The sequence below is a fragment of the Helicoverpa zea genome, chromosome 6, assembly GCF_022581195.2.
Source record: "Helicoverpa zea isolate HzStark_Cry1AcR chromosome 6, ilHelZeax1.1, whole genome shotgun sequence".
In the NCBI taxonomy this organism is placed as follows: domain Eukaryota; kingdom Metazoa; phylum Arthropoda; class Insecta; order Lepidoptera; family Noctuidae; genus Helicoverpa; species Helicoverpa zea.
The window spans coordinates 1176511-1182510 of NC_061457.1; the positions used below are offsets into that span (position 1 = coordinate 1176511).

The 6000-nt window shown below is 34.9% G+C and overlaps 1 protein-coding gene across 1 annotated transcript in view; it reads right to left on the minus strand.

Moving 5' to 3' along the window:
- Positions 1–4936, minus strand: part of LOC124631320 — a 38820-nt gene extending 33884 nt beyond the window's left edge. The window contains exon 1 of the mRNA XM_047165659.1: positions 4726–4936. The gene's annotated coding sequence lies outside the window, so the exon portion shown is untranslated. The remainder of the gene's footprint in view (positions 1–4725) is intronic.
- Between the last annotated feature and the right edge of the window lie 1064 nt (positions 4937–6000).

The window sequence follows — 6000 nt, forward strand, 5'->3', positions numbered from 1 at the left end:
ATTTGCACAAACACAAAAATACGTGACTCTCTATCCTCTTACTCTCTAATGGAACCACAATCCGACTCGACCGGAGAGAGATTAGGTGCAGGACCGACATTTACGTGTTCACCGAAGCACGAGTATATCAATAACCAACTTCCCGACTCCAGACTGTTTGTGAATTACGGTAAGCAATCGAACCCAAGACCCCACAGCACAGCACAGCATTCATATTCAAAAATACATGATTACTTATAAAATGCTGCCTTAACTAAATCATAGACGGACAGTGGAAGGAAGTTTTGGGTAAGCCTTTTTCTATAAGTAGGTACCTATTCGAGGTTATTAGAGTTCAAGTGTACCTGTAAGTACAAATAACTGTCCCAGCATCAAGTGATGAAGGCTAACTTGCATCTGCAGTATAATTTAGGGGCGGGCCTACTTTGCATATAATAGAGGCTTACTTTTACAAAGGTAAACAGGCTGACAAACACAGCTCACAAGTTGTTTGTTGTTGCAATGCTTAAACCAATCTCTTGGATACAATCAATAGACAGATCGATGAAAAAATAAACAGAAAGGTTTCAGAATCGACATGTCAAATGCAGAATTCAGATCGGCAAAGTTATTTGACCAAAACTGTTCTATTGATACAAATGTTCTTACAGATAAGATACAACAAGACACCGTCATTCAGATTTTGTAATGTGGAACATTCCTAGGATGATAGATAAGAATAGCAATATCAATTGCCCATCCCGTTATTACTAGCACTAAAACATCCTGATATACCTAGTAAGTAAGTATGTACTTGTCTTAGAATATGTACTAACATTTCCTATGAGCAATACTGTATTTGTCAGCACACGTACAAAGACTGCATTCGTTGAGTGAGTGGTCACAACAATTTCTGTGAAAGCATTGCCTTAAATTGTCTTAGTCATTCATTACCACACCTTTGGGGCTTTTTCTTTGAACCTCGAGGTCAAGAACTGCATCGATTTAATCTTGGCCATTTTATGAGTGCTAGACATGATAATTTTTTAATTTTGTTTAAACACCTCCTTTCATAGACTGCTAAGTGCTAAGCATTAATTAGATGCTTCAAAGTTGTGATTAAACAAAACGACGATTTTAGCAAGTAAATATCGGTCCTGCGCCTGATCGTTTTCTGGTCGTGTCGGATTGCCTTCCCATCGGGCTATGAGAGTGAATGAATACCTAGTGAGTGCATCTGTGTCCGCGCAAATGCTTGTGCACTGTGATTATGTCCTGCGCAGTTAGCTAATCTTCTTATGCGAGAATAGCCACCGTGACCAATAGGCAAGGAAGACATCACATCATCATAAACAAAAGTCGATTGTCACTCGAGTTTATTGACAATTCTTTGAGACTTATGTGAAATAGCCTATGTGAAAAATCCGTAAGCAAGACGATCTATTTCTTGTTTATAGAAGCCAGTTAATAATCGCTGAACTTATTTCAGTCATCAATAGTATTTTCCATTTCACATGTGACGTGAACCTGCCTTATTTGTTTTTCCAAGAACTCAAGAGTTGGCGTTACCTAGTAAAGAAACTAACAAACAACTAATTCATATGTTCGTGATAAGAAATCCAAGATAAAGTTTATTGCTAGACGTTTACGCATTTTGTGCGGTTTATAAATAATATTGGTTTAGGGTTTTTGTGGGTCCCGGCAGGTAACCTGGGTATCAGGTTGCTCAGATGACTGAATTAAGGTAGAGGAGGTCAGATAGGCAGACGCTTTATGAGAAACACTTGGCAATCAAAATCCAGTTACTATAATGTATGAATATGTATTAGTGTATGATTTCATGTTATAATATTTATGTGTAGTATTTTTCTATGGGCCCCAAATGCCTGATTTAAATAAATAAATAACCCACCCCTCAAACTTAAACAATCTCAACATTAATTCGCTCAAAGAGGTATTTCACCAATAATAACCATTTATTTACCTATACTTAAGTTAGTTATAGGGGTATTCCACTATTACCACTAATTTAAATAATAGGTAAACACCATATTAGTAAAATATCTCTAAGGAAAGTGGATGGCAAAATGTATAAAATTTTATTTAATTCTTGAAATAGGTCGTTTCAATCAATTAATTTTTATTTATAAATAGGCTTCAGGAAAATTCAAAAATTATCGTATACATACCTATCGGGTACATCAGTAGTGAATTAAAATACATATAGTGATAAATAAGTTGACGCACTCATAATATCTACCTACTTTTAGCAAACAATTAGATATGTGTGTTGCATTCATGCAGCAAGAGGGAGTTTCAGCTAGCTATGTTTGTACACATACAATAAAGAAAAATTACAGGAAATAAATACTTTACAAAGGTAATGCTTATTTCTAAGGAAATCCCTTCCAGCATAGGTACCTGATTTAATTTATTTCTCTCGCTGTAGGCAGCGGGATAGGTTCATCTGATGATTTCCCGGCTCAAAAGAGGTCTAGTACGTGTAACTTTTTACTAAATGCATTTATGAATTAGATCAATTATTTCCGTAGATTTTTCATTGGGTAACTTTTGAAACTGTCCTTTATTTAAAGTGGAAAAATTATACAGATAGTAGGCGCGATTATTTTGTAATTCCACATCCAAACACATAAATGTAACCAATAGGCTCAATGTAAAATATAATCGGATAAACAGGTAAGTAACGATAGTACCTAACTATGTTTTTTAGTAGATACATATTTATTACAATTAAATAATTATCCTTATAACATCGGTAAACCGTCTAATAATTATTAGATACGAATATGAATTACCATTACCCGCATTTTCTAAACCGCAGTATAAATTGATAGATACTCATTTACTATCTAATCAGTAAGACCTATGATTTCTGTATGAGAAAAATTCATTAATAGGTCTGTAAATAAATAAATAAATACATCCAAAAAATACGACATTCCAATCTAAATAATACGAGTATTTATCGAAATTATTCGGAATTGTATCTAATCTTTAAAAGTAATCATTATGTATTGTATTTACGCGGTGATAAAAATAATCTAGCTTTACTGACTAGATAGCCACGATTTACAAAAAGAAAAATCCCTTGTGATTTACATTGTCTATTGGCCAAAAACCTATCTAAAGAGGAATTGCTTCCACTCGGAAGGTGATCGAATAAAATATTGATAAACTTCAGAAAAATACCAAAATTGACAATATAGGTAATCAGAAATAGAAAGATAGTACTAATAAGGACAGGTTTTATTCTAATGCTCTACTATTTCAGAAATTAAACTCCGTAATTAATTTCCGTGCCTACGTCAATGGCTGAAAAGGAAAACCCTAAGCTATTTCTATGAATGCGTTTACTATCAGAAAAAAACTATTGTGAAGGCCAAGGAATAAATTGGTTTCAAGAAATTATAATGAATGCGTCTTGTGAAAAAAAAAATTATATAAACGTTTTATTATTTGAATTTTGAAAATGGAACCTGTAGGGTAAACCAGGCAATTGTGCCCCACCATTCGAAAAATTGAAATAATAAACGGTGTTATTTAAAACATGTGTATTAAAGTAATTAGCCTTAACCCCTGACTCAATAGGTATAACAATACAGAAAAAAAACTTCTTAAAAGTAATTAAAATAGCTAAGATCAACGATTTCTTAAAGTCTAGGGTGGGGCACATTCCACGGATACATCAGTCATATGTGCCTCAGTAAAGCATCTAATTTTTTTTGTCTTCTTTCCTTTCCTTCGGTTCTTGTTTTATTGTTAATTTGAATGCTACTTTCGTCCATGTTGAAAATTATTTCAGGCTTACCAATTAAATCATTTTCAGTCAACACTTTCAACAACATCTCAAAACACATATCAAAATACATTTTTATGACATCTTCTATAGCTTTTTTGATATTTTCTTCTGTCCATTTTCTTAGATCTGTAGCTTTTTCCTTCCCCATTTCCTAAAATAAAATAAGCGAACAGAATACTTAAAAATTAAAATATAAAACTAACACAGACGTGGGGCACAATACCCGAAAGAAATCGGGGCGCATTAGCCAAAGTTCAGTATAACGTGCCCCACTTGATTTCAACAAAGAAGTTTAAGAAAAACGAAACGCAATTGTAGGTACACAATAATTCAAAGAGGCTAGCTTTAGAATAAAACTTTGAAAACGGAAAAAAAACATGAAGCAAACACTTTAACTCAATGCTACAACAGACACTAAACATTTTCGACTATGATACATACCTTGTGACCAGTTTTTCTTCATTAAAACAAATAAATAACAGCACTGATTTGTTTATATCGACGCCATGCTTCTGTCACTAACCCGCACGGACCAAATTAGCGCCAAATTCAAAATGCATCTGTCAGTTCTGCGAGTGGGGCACATTATCGACTGGGGCATGTATGCCTGATTTACCCTATATAAAGCCATTTCATCTTTTTACATTATTTGTATCTCTCGATCTTGCAACGAATGGATTATATTTTTAACAAACTTGTAAAATAACTAAATAATTATAGTACATATTATCTTCAGCTATCTCATCTCATGTTATAATTAAACTAGATAGGTAATAACAATGAGGATTGTTAACGAGTCAATTTAAAAACTTTCGACGCCAACCGCGTGACGGTTTCCTAAACAAATTACTACGATTCCATGTATAAATTAAAATATTTTATGAAATTAAGTACTAGATATGTAAAATTACCAAAAATATATTTACCTGTATGTGATGATCATCAAATTAACACTACACATAAATCCAAGGATCCCACAAAATTCCGAATAATATTTTTTGTTAACACTCAACCACACTGCAATTTAAATAAAAAAACAAGCACTCGCGAAAATATTCGCATCAGAATTACGAATGTTAATCAATTTTCGCGCCACGCGCCTGCGGAGTAGCGTGCGTCCAACAACAACACTTTCCATAGACTAATTTATTTTTCCACCGGCCATATACAATCCGGCCGAGACGCTGTGAGCCGCGAACAAACTTTGTTACAATTATTTACTTTTACAGATAGTTGCGTAACTATGCGTATGATTATTTGATTTGTTTGCGTAGGGTGGCTTTGTTTTTTTTTTTAATTAATATCTTTTATTGTTTATAATCTTGTTTAAGAGTCAACTTCTTTTAGTAAAGGTTAACCAATTATTTGCTCTACAACACTCTTCTCCTCAAAATATTAAATTACCTACCTTCTTTTGAACAGAAAAATGTTTACATCATTCTAAAGAAATATTATATTGAACGGAATAAGCTGAATTATAGTAACAAATAACTGACTACTTACCCATTAGAACCATCTTATTGACACCTGCAACAGATTCATGAGCAATGTTGCAGAAATGAGAAACTGAGAAAACCTAAAATAACACACACCTATACGATAGATTGATATGGGTATTCATATATGTTACAGCCAAAGTAAACGTCTGCATTTTATATATATTATCCAGATATTATTTATAATATCTACTCAATTTGGATAAAGTGATAATTGACACGGAATTAATCACATTAACTAGCAATTTTATATAATATCTCCATAGACTTGGATAATATAATAAAACAAGTAGGTGAAGATTATTATTTCATGTTAACTAACTAAAGTGTCTGGTAGCTGACTAAGACTAGTTAGCCCAGTGCAGGGCAGGCCATAATGGTAGCGAAAAGTCCCCTCTTTGAGGTGTGGCTCGGGCCACTACGGACGGCCCGGAGGACACGATGAACCTCACAGCCCGGGTGTGCCTTTCCTGGGCAGGGCACCGCCGTGACCTCGTCGAGGCAATAGGCAGCGGCGACCTCTCGTGCCCGGCCCTGGTTCAACCATGGTCTGTGGTGAGAGGTAATGGGATGCCGTCGTCTCATGCAGACGCTAGAGAAGATCACACCTCTCATCCCAGCTGCTGCCATGGACGTGGAAGACACCACGGGCGTCGGGTGTCGAGTGACGTCTCCCGGCCATCGTAGGCGTGGGTCTGTGGGCGG